This window comes from Felis catus, chromosome F1 (genome assembly GCF_018350175.1).
Source record: "Felis catus isolate Fca126 chromosome F1, F.catus_Fca126_mat1.0, whole genome shotgun sequence".
Taxonomy (NCBI): Eukaryota; Metazoa; Chordata; class Mammalia; order Carnivora; family Felidae; genus Felis; species Felis catus.
This window is the reverse complement of record NC_058384.1, coordinates 38,329,169-38,341,361: the sequence shown is the minus strand read 5'-3', so window position 1 is coordinate 38,341,361 and position 12,193 is coordinate 38,329,169.

Genomic DNA, 12,193 nt, shown 5'->3' with positions numbered 1-12,193 from the left:
GCAGTTGTATTGTAGAACAACTCAGATAGATTTGAGTCTGAATACCCCAAATGCTGAGTATACCTATGACTTCTTAAGTGGGGAGTGCTAACTCACGCATTAGAACAAGACCACTTATTCTATTAGTTTTCTGTGGCTGCTGTAAAAAATTACTGCAAAATGGGTGGCCTAAATCAACAGAAGATTATTCTTTCTCAGTTCTAGGTGCCAGAAGTCTGAAATGTAGGTGTTGGCAGGGTTGGTTTCTGTTGGTTCACAAACTGGCCCCCTTACATAGAAGGCAAGGACAGACTGAAGAAAGAGGAAGACCACTTCAGATTGGTAGATGGCAGTTTTAATAAGCAGGGGAACTTACTTAGGAGGCTTGTCTTGGGTGGCCGAAAGAGGAAATAGATCTCTACATCTGCCAACCAGAATCTTAAAAGTTTATATGTAAGCCTTAATGAGGTTTAGTCACATATACTGTCCAGATGGTCTGAACAAAACCTTACTGTCTCAAGGCTATGTCTTTGGAACAGCTCCCACTGGAAGAATAGTAAACAGAGCACATATTCTGAGGACAGGGGAGGAGGTGAGAAACCTCTGATTGCCCAGGTCCAGTTCAGGCATCAACCAGTGGTCATGTTCTCTCTGTTAACCCCTTCAACAGTTCCTTCTGGAGGTTCTGAGGAAAAGTCTGTTGTGTGTGTCTCTCTTAGCTTCCAGCGGCTGCTGGAAATCTTTGGCCTTCCTTCACTTGTAGATGCAACATTCCAGTCTCTGTTTACATGTTCTTTTTGCGTGTCTTCTTTCCTTTTTTTCTAAGGTCAGTAGTCATTGGATTACTGTCCACCTTAATCTAGGATGATCTTATCTTAAGATCCTTAATTTACATCTGTAAGGACCCCTTTTTCAAAAAAGGTTACATTTACAGGTTCAGGTGGACATATCTTTTGGGGGACTGCCATTTAACCCACTACACTCATTTTTATAATGAACACCTTCCAGTCTGATTATGTCTTAAGAATAAAACTGAAAGGTTCTGGGAGGTAAAGATGATGCTGTGTGTGTACAGACAAGAATTTGTGGTCTTTGCACTGTGACTTCAGCTCACGATAGCTGATGAGCCAGTAGTGCCTACCGTACCCAAGTCAGCCTGCTGACAATCATCTCTGCATCTGATGCATCTTTGCCTCTCTCTTCATCAGCTGTTACTACTTCATGCTTTCGAACTTAGTATCTTACCTAAAGTGCCTTGCATTTAGTCCTTCTAAATATGTCTGTCTTTTCCTTATTCCTAATCAAAGACTGCCTGATCAGGTGCTACTCTGTCACAGAGATGTCTTCAGTTGAAGGAATGAAATAATAATCTTGGGAAAGGGGATTTTTTTTTCTTTGAATTCAACTTTTATATTCAATTTTCCCTGCTTTACTTTGACTTTTGAGCATTTTTGGCTAGGGACATCTCTTTCATTTGTCTTGTCAGTGGCTTCCTGATACTACTCTATCATCTTGCCTTTAGACTGTATACTGTTGCCAGATACTTTCTTCCAAAACAACAAATCACAGTTTTGCATAAACTTTTTGGTGATCCCATAATTACCGTAAGATAAACTAAAAAAGTTTTCCCATGGAATAAAACCCAACTCTATCCTATCCCTTTGGCTATGTTTCCCCCTGCAACTCTTACATCCATGATTTGAGATGAACAATGAATGAGCTTCTACCCAGGCCCAAACACATCACTCTCTGTCAAGTTTTTGTGCCTTTGCACAGGCTTATCCCTATGTGTGAAATGTGTTCTATCTTTTCCTTTTGACTCCCTATTAATCCTTTAAGACCCATTGCATATGTCATCCCTTCTCTGACACCTTCTCACACTCCAGGGGGACAGAGGTAGTCTCTTCCCTCTCAGAACTATATTTATATCTATATTATATCAAATATAAAGCTGTATTAACAATTTATGGGTAGTTATTCACTCAAACACATGCTTGAGTGAACTCACTGTGTTCAGGAGCTATGCACTGTAATTTTCTGAATATGCTTACTTCCTTCACTAGTCATTAAGCCCCATGGGGAAAATGATGGACTTTGTATCCCTAGGGCCTCACACAGTGACTAGGAGATCTAAATAAACACTTGGCAAATAGATGAATGAGCACATGCAAATGAAAGGAGAGATTTAATGTAGCTAAAGGATATTTTGGTCAATTCAGATACATTCTTAGGCTGTAGATATCCAGGTCAACTTTCTTAACTCATGATTGTTTACATTCCATCATATAACTTACTTACTATTATGAAACAGAGTTAAGCCGATATCCTAAGAAAAATTATATATTCAAAGCATAACTAAATACTTAAGAATGAAAGGATCAAGTACTGGCTTTCTTCAGAAGTGATACCAACAATTTTACATTCAGACCATCTAGAAATTAATCTCTGTCTAAACATAAATTCCCTCTAATAAGCACTCTAATGAAAACAGTGTAGACTATGCCCTTTAGTGTTTCCTGGAGTGACTTGTCAATGTGACACATTATATACATTACATCAGTGTGCCTTATTGTCAACCTCTGATTTGTCTGCTCTGTCCTTGTTCACCTTCCCAGGCAAGAAAGCACTGTATACTGAAAGTGTATATTGAGGTGGAGGATGCTGTGTTTGGCAATAAATGCAAGGGCACTGAAGACATATGCTTCAGGTTGACATGTAATACCTAACTCAGGGTTTCATTATCATTAAAATAAAAAGGAAGAAGAAAGTGAGTAGAAAAGGGGATGATAATTCATAGCCTAGATAGTATATTGGGATTTCATATGTCCTGTTTTATATGACAAGGCCAGCCTTTGAATGCAACATCCTTCTCTGTAACATACATTGACTTTGACACTACACCTTGATGAATGCATAGCCAGTGCATTGTTTGTCTCCCCTATACTTTGTTGGAACAAATAATAAGTTGTCCATTTTTATGTTTCACACTTTATTAAGTGTATCTCTGCTGGTGTCCATCTGCACAGCAAATTAACCAAAGTAAATAAGAAAGGAATAGGTCTTTATTCATGCAAAGCAATATTATAATCACAGAAACACAAAACATGTGCTCCTCATTGCCCTTATCAAATGGCTAACAGAGTTTTAAAATATGGCTTGACTTGTGTGTCATTCTCAATGTCCTTCAGTTATATACCTGAAACTATTTACTACCTAAACTATGGTATGTATTCAGGTGGCCAAAGTTATTTTACAGGTAATGTTCAGTTTTGAGAGTTTTTTAAACATTTACTCTTAATGAATGGAAATTTTTTGTGTGTTAAAAAGATGTATACAAAAGGCAAGATGATGCAAATAAAAGCAAAGGGATTAAGACTTAACAGATGTTTATACACTAGATTTATGACATTGGGCAATTTCCTTAACCTCTTTTTGCCTCAGTTTCCTCATCTGTAAAATGACAAGGTTGAATAACATCCTAAAATCATACCCTTATATAGCATTTATTCTATTCCTGGCACTGTTCTAAGTGCTTTTTATATAATTCACTGAATACTCACAGTGATCTTATGAAGTGTGATCTATTATCAATTCCATTTTTTTTATAGATGGAGAAAGGCAGTGGAAAGAGGCAACTTACCCAGTCACATAGCTAGTAAGTGACAGAGCTGAAATTTTCAATGGGGTATTCTGGCGTTAGGATCCATGATCTAATTGTTATCCTATACTTCTTTGAGTACTTTAGTGACTATATTTTTACTGTTATGTAGCAAGGGGAAATGTTATCTAGAAACTAGTACCTAATTTTGTATAAAATTTGTTTTATTGCCCAGAATCAGTAGGAGGTATAATATTCATACACCAAGCCAGTATGAATCTGTTTTTAAAAGTCTTTTATAAAGTAGTTTCTTGAAACTGCAATGATGAATCAGTGAAGAGGAGAGGACAAAAATAGGACAATTGAGCTGAACATTCCCATCCTTAATTCATCTTAGAAAGAATTTCCATTTCTTAATGGTTTGAGACTGATTCACTCATAGTAGATAAGATATTTCCTAGGGATATCAATCTTGTTTTTAAAGTTTTTATTTAAATTCCAGTAATCTTGCATACAGCATGATATTAATTTTAGGTGTACAATATAGTGATTCAACACTTACATACAACATGCAGTGCTTGTCACAGCAAATGACCTCCTTGATCCCCATCACCTATTTAACTCATCCCTTCCCCACCAGCTCCATTCTGGTAACCATCAGTTTGATCCCTATAGTTAAGAGTCTGGATCTTGGTTTGCCTCTTTCTCTTTTTTCCCCCTTGCTCATTTGTTTTGTTTTGTTTTGTTTTGTTTTGTTTTGTTTTGTTTTAATTCCACATATGAGTGAAGTCATGATACTTGTCTTTCTATGAGTAACTTTTTTCACTTAGCATAATACTCTGTAGCTCCATCCATGTCATTGCAAATGATAAGATTTCATTTTTATTTTTATGGCTGAGTAATATGTCTTTGCATACACACACACACACACACACACACACACACACACACACCTCCTCTTCTTTATCCATTCACCAGTTGGTAGACACTTGGGCTGTTTCCATAATTTGGCTATAAACATCAGGGTGCATGTACCCCTTTGAATTAGTATTTTTGTATTTGTTGGGTAAATGCCTAGTAGTGCAGTTGCTAGCTCATAGAGTAGTTCTATTTTTAACTTTTTGTGGAGCTTCCATACTGTTTCCCATAGTGGCTGCCCCAATTTTCATTCCCATCACCAGGGCAAGAAGGTTCCTTTTTCTCCACATCTTTGCTAACACCTTTTGTTTGTTATGGTGTTGATTTTAGCCATTCTGACAGGTATGAAATAATGTTGCATTGTAGTTTTGATTTGTAGTTCTCTGATGATCAGTGATGATGAGCATCTTTTCACTTTTCATGTGTCTGTTGGCCGTCTTTATACCTTCTTTGGGAAAATGCCTATTCACGTCTTCTGCCCATGGATTATTCATTTTTGGAGTGTTGAGTTATATAAGTTCTTTATATATTTTGGATACTAACCCCATATCAGATATGTCATTTGTAATTATCTTCTCCCATCCCATAGATTGCCTTTGTTGTTGTTGTTGATTGTTTCCTTCATCGTGCAGAAACTTTTTATTTTGATGAAGTTTCAATAGTTTTAGTTTTTATTCCCTCTTGGTTCAGGAGGCATCGCTATAAAGAAGTTGCTATGGCAGGAATATCAATCTTTAAAGATTGGGTGGAAAGCATAGAATATGCATAAATTTCTTACATATAATTACCTCCTCATAGATATGGAAGAAACAAAAACATACTTTTGGCCATGTTCCTTAGAATTGGACTTGGTCTGGAATAAAAAGGATTCTAGTTATGTATCTACTCTTGATGATGTCATTGGGGTGCTGGATAAGAATGTGGCCACTGTGAAAACTTTTAAGTGATAAAACGTTACTTTCTAGCAAAATTTTTATATGCAAGTAGTGTTGTTTAGTAAGAAATTTGTGATACCTGGACACAAAGTCAGAATTTGAATTCAGAATATACCATTTCATTGTCTCAGGACCCTGGGAAAATAAATATTTATCCCTCAGATTTATCATTTATAAAATCAGTTAATAATAATAATTTATCTTAAAGGTCTGTATGTTAATTAGTTTTATACACTTTAGGCATTATATGCAGATAAGTTATTATTGTGATTGTTATGGAAGTATTTATTAGACATGCCTTGCCAATGAATGTGTGATACTCCCTTCTCCAGTTTTCAGTTTCACGGTCTTTTTCCCCCCTGCATTTTAAGGCTTGAGGTAATATTTTCCAGATTTTTTGTACTCCAATTAGAGACATTTTTTTAAAACAACATATTGACTAATAGAAGAAGAAATAAAATGAAATTAGGAAAAGGATAACAGAAAAGGAAAAGTTTAGAGAAACAAAACAGTGTAGTGATCATCTTTTGATATTTCCAGCTTATTAGATTCCATAATATTCTATTATATTTTGGTAATACAACTTAGCTCCTGCATATGGTTCCTGTGAGGCTGTCAGTCACAGAATTGTACTCCCAGAGGGGTAGCCTTATGACCTAGACTTGGGCAATTGTTTTATTCATTGACAAACTGAACCAGAATTCTTCCCTGGAATTTTGTTGACTTTTAAAAGAGAAAAGCTGTCTTTTCACTTTTGTATCAATAGCTGGGACAACATAAATGTAGGACTGTCTGTGATCATATTACCAACCCCACCCCCACCATACTGTAGAAGAAATATACCTGTACTAGGAGAGAATGTGGCTAAAACACAGAGAAAATGAAACAGAGACAATGGGTGTAGAAAACCTTCATGGGTAATATGGTCCTGTGTTTGCAGCTAGCTGTCCCTGAGGCCCAATCCACTTGTAATTTTCTCATTCAGTCAGTGGATACTTACTGAGTTCCTACCAAGTCTACTGCTGAGCACTATTGTAGGTTTGGGGGATTTAAGAACACTTAAAAATACTTGCCTGGTGGGATTTACATTCTAGTAGGAAGAGGCAGACAATAAAATGCTAAGTAAATTACATAGTATGTTAGGGAATGATAAATCCTATGAGGTACAAGGGATTGAGTAGGGTGAAACAACAAGTAGGAAAGCATAGGAGTAAGGAAGTAGGCAGGTTTTGATTTAAATAAGAGAGTTACGGCCGGCATTTACACACATATGTGAAAGAAGTAGAGAGTGAGCCAAATAGGTATCTGGGAAGAGTGATCCAAGGAGCTGAAACAGCAAGTGCAGCAACCTCCAGCAAAAACAAGCCAAGTATATGCCAATGATAAGATAGCCAGTGTGGCTGAAACTGAAGGGAAAATTGAAGGAGGTAAAGTCAGAGAGGCAAAAAAGGATGGGTCCAGATTATATGGAGCTGGATAGCCATATGTGAGAGTTTTTGTTTTTATCTCTGTGAAATATGAAGCCACTATCAAATTTTAAGCATCAGAGTGAAGTGATCTGGGTTATACATTTAAAGGATTTGTTGAGAGTAGAGGGGAGGAGTCAAGATGGCAAAGTAGTATGGAGGGCCCTGAGCTTGTCTCATCCCTGAAACACAGCTAGATCAGGATCAAATTTTGGACATTTAGGAAATTGATCTGAGGATTCAACAATCTGCATAATTTGAGCCAGAGAACTTGGCAGGTATGCAGTGTGGAGAAGTGAATTGGGAGAGAGAAAAGCAACAGTGGCTCGGAGGTTAGGGACCCATTTTTGTGGTGAGAAGACGGGGCAGGGAGAGAGAGAGAGAGAGAGAGAGAGAGAGAGAGAGAGAGAGAGAGAGAGAAAGAAAGAAAGGGGGAGAGTGCAGCACATCAGGATTGTGCAAGAAACGCACTTGCCTGAATAGCTGAGCTGGAGAGAAAGAGAGAGAGAAAGGATGGAAACTCTCACAGGGGACTGTACAAGGAATCTATTCCCCAAAACCATTGATGGGGAGAAAGGTGAGAGTTTCAATACCACCAGGATTCTATAAACAGTGGGGCACAGAGTCTGAAGTTTCAGAGCTCAGTGCCTACAAGTGCTCTGGTGAGGAAGTAGGGTGAATACCCAGGAGCAGGCAGCGTGGTCTGAGGGGTCCATGGGCCACATGGGGAGAAGCAGTTTCCCTGCTTGTAGTGCATTTGGTAGAGGCCATATACCCTCCCTGTGGGCAAAAGTCCCTGTGGACCTGGAGAGCTGCCATATTTACTGATATTGGAACAAAGATGTCAAAGAGCAGAAAAACCTGGAGCCAGCTGTGTGTGTGACTTACCATAAACTTTGAGTCTCTGCCACTGAGCAATCATGGGGATGTTTTTGGGAACAAACTGATACTGGGCCATTGCTCTGAGAGGATATCCGACAAAGAATCAGTGCAGGTCCAAGCCATGGGGGTCTCTGAAGTGTGGGGGCTTTGAAACCCAGCCCCATCTGAGCTAAAACTCTGGAGGGAGACAAACCTGGCAGGCAGACAGCTTGGACATAGACAAGGTAAAGGCAGGGAACAGATGGAAACCTGAGACAAAGGAGGGTTGCTTGATCATGTGTCTGTGAGGGCATGAAATTGCTGTGCCAGAGACTAGAGAACTGTGTGAAGCTGTTTTCACCGATAGTGTGCATGCACACACCCATGGGGTTATTCCAGTGAGCTAAACAATGCCACCATGTGGAGAATGAAGCAGTTACACCAAACCCTGCCCACCTGCACCCTCCGGGCACATTCCCCAGAAGACCAGCACAAATTTCTTCCACCAGGTTAGTCTATGGACTATGGTGTGCTGCAGAGTTTCAGTTTGGGGGAACCTGGATGTAACTTCATTTGAGTTTCATTCTGTTTGTTCATTTTGTTTGTTTGTTGTGTTTGCTGCTGTTTCTGCTCATGTTGCTTTCGTTTTTCTTTCTTTTCTTCCTCTTAGATACAGAAAGATTTTTTTTTAATTTTTTTATTCTATTTTATTATCTCTATTTTTTTAGATTATTTGACTTTTTTTTTACTTTTTAAATTAATTTTTTTCCTTTCTCTTTTTCCTGTTTTCTATCAAGCTTCTCTCAACAAGCAGATCAAACACACCTAGAATCTAGCTTCCTTTATTTGATATTTTTGTTTTGTTTTTAATTTTAATTTTTAATTTTATTATTTTTTCTTCTTCCAAAATGACAACACAGAGGAATTCACCCCAAAAGAAAGATGATGGCCAATGATTTAATCAACACAAGATGTCTGAACTACAATTTAAACCAAAGTTATAAGAATACTAGCTGGGGTTGAAAAAAGCATAGAAGACACCAGAGAACCCCTTTCTGCAGAGATAAAGAATAAAATCTAGTCAGGCTGAAATTAAAAATGCCATAAATTAAATGCAATCTCTAATGGGTGCTATAACAGCAAGAATAGATGAAACAGAGCAGTGAATCAGTGATATAGAAGATAAAATGGAAAATAATGAGGCAAAAAAAAGGAAAACAAAAACAAAAGATCATGATACAAGACTTAGAGAACTCAGCAACTTATTAAAGAGGAATAACATTCATATCATAGGAGACCCAGAAGATGAAGAAAGAGAAAAGGGGGCAGAATGTTTATGTGCGCAAATTGTAGCTGAAAACTTTCCTACTCTGGGGAAAGACACAGATGTCAAAATCCAAGAAGCACAGAGAACTTCCATTAGATCAAAAAAACCTGACCATCACCAAGGCATATCATAGTTAAATTCACAAAATACACAGTTAAGGAATGAATCCTGAAAGCAGCAAAGAGAAAAAAGTCCTTAACCTACAAGGGAAGACAGATCAGGTTGCAGCAGATCTATCCATAGAAACTTGTCAGGCCAGAATGAAGTGGCAGGATATATTAAACATGCTGAGTCAGAAAAATATGAACCACAAATTCATTAATCAGAAAGATTGTCTTTAAGAATAGAAGGAGAGATAAAGGGTTTCCCAGACAAACAAAAACTAAAGGAGTTTGTGATCACTAAACGAGCCCTGGAAGAAATTTTAAGGGAGACCCTTTGGAGAAACAAAACAAAACAAAAAACACCAAAGCAACAAATATTAGAAAGGACTAGAGAATGTCACCAGAAACACCAACTGTGAATGCAACACAATGGCACTAAATTAATATCTTTCAATAATCACTCTCAATGTAAATGGACTAAATGCTCCAATCCAAAGACATAGCACATAAGAATGGATGAAAAAATCATCTCATCTATGTGCTGCCTACAAGAGATTCATTTTAGACCTAGAGACATGTTGTTCAGAGTGAAAGTAAGGGAATAGAGAAACATCTATCATGCTAATGGACATCAAAAAAAAAAAAGCCTGAGTAGCCATACTTACATTTGACAAACTAGATTTTGAATCAAAGACTGTGTGACAAGAGATGAAGAAGGACATTATAAGGGATGTATCCAAAAGATCTAATAATTATAAATATTTATGCCCCCAACTTGGAGCACCAGAATATAAATCTTTTAATCACAGCCATAAAGAAACTCATTGATAATAATACAATAATAACAGGACACTTTAACACCCCACTTACAGCAATGGACAGATCATCTAATCAGAAAATCAACAGGAAATGATGACTTTGAATGACACACTGGACTGGATGGACTTAATAGATATATTCAGAACATTTCATCCTAAAGCAGCAGAACACACATTCTTCTCAAGTGCACATGAACATTGTCTAGAATCGATCACATACTGGGTCACAAATCAGCCCTCAACAAGTACAAAAAGATCAATATCATATCATGCATACTATCAGACCACAATGCTATGAAACTTGAAGTCAATGACAGGAAAAAATTTGGAAAGACCACAAATCTTTGGAGATTAAAGAACATCCTATTAAGGAATGAATGGGTTAACCAAGAAATTAAAGAGGAAATAAAAAGTACATGGAGGCCAATGAAAATGAAAACACGACAGTACAGAAACTTTGGAATGTAGCAAAAGAGGTCATAGAGGGAAGTATATAGCAATCCAGGCCATCCTGAAGAAGGAATTAAGGTTTCAACCTAACCTTACACCTAAAAGGGCTGGAAAAAGAACAGAAAATATAGCTCAAAACCAACAGAAGAAGGGAAATAATAAAGACTAAAGCAGACATTAATGTTATGGTAAAAAAGCACAACACAGTAGAACTGATCAATGAAACTAGCAGGTGCTTCTTTGAAAGAATTAACAAAACTGATAAACCCCTAGCCAGATTGATCAAAAAGAAAAAGGAAAGGACCCAAATAAATAAAATCACAAAAAAGAGGAAAGATTCACAACCAACACTGCAGAAATATAAACAATAATAGAATATTATGAGAAATTATACACCAACAAATTGGGCAATCTGGAAGAAATGGATAAATTCCTGGAAACATATAAAGTACCAAAACAGAAACAGGAAGAAATAGAAAATTTGAACAGACCCATAGCCAGTAAAGGAATTGAATCAGTAATCAAAAATCTCCCAACAAACAGGAGTCCAGGACTGGATGATTTCCCAGGGGAATTCTATCAACCATTTAAAGAAGAGTTAATACCTATTCTTTTGAAGTGTTGCAAAAAATAAAAATGGAAGGAAAACTTCTAAACTCACTTTATGAAGTCTGCATTACCTTGATTCCAAAAGCAGACAAAGACCCCACTAAAAAGGAGAATTACAGAACAATTTCACTGATGAACATGGATGCAAGAATTCTCAACAAAATACTAGAAAATTGAATCCAACAATATTTTAAAAGAATTATTCACCACAATCAAGTGGTATTTATTCTTTGGGGGCAGCAGAGTTTCAATATTTGCAATTCAATCAACGTGATATATCACCTTAATAGAAGAAAGGATAAGAACCATATGATTCTCTCAATAGATGCAGGAAAAGCATTTGAAAAAATACATTTAAAATATCCTTTCTTGAATAAAAACCCTCAGGAAAGTAGGGATAGAAGGAACATACCTCCAGATCCTAAAGGCTGTATATGAAAGACACACAGCTAATATCATCCTCAATGGGGAAAAACTGAGAGCTTTCCCCCTAAGGTTAGGTACATGACAGGATGTCTACCCCCACCACTGTTGTTTAATATGGTACTGGAAGTCCTAACCTTGGCAATCAGACAAAAAAAAAAAAGAAAAAAGAAATAAAAGGCATTCAGATTGGCAAGGAGGAAGTCAAACTTTCACTCTTCACAGATGACATGATACTCTACTTGGAAGACCCAAAAGGCTCCACCAAAAACTGCTATAACTGGTACATAAATTGTGCAAAATCTCAAGATATAAAATCAGTGTACAGAAATCTGTGGCATTTCTATACACCAATAATGAAGCTGCAGAAAGAAAAATCAAGGAATTGATCCCATTTTCAATTACATGAAAAACCATAAAATACCTAGGAGTAAACCTAACCAAAGAGGCAAAAGTTCTGTACACTGAAATCTGTAGAAACCTTATGAAAGAAATTGAAGAAGACACAAAGAAATGGAAAAACATTCCATGTTCATGGATTGGAAGAACAAATATTGTTAAAATGTCTATTCTACCCAAGGCAATCTACAGATTGAATGCAATCCCTATCAAAATGCCACTAGAATTCTTCACAGAGCTAGAACAAACAATTCTAAAATTTGTACGGAAATTGAAAAGTCCCTGAATAGCCAAAGTAATGTTAAA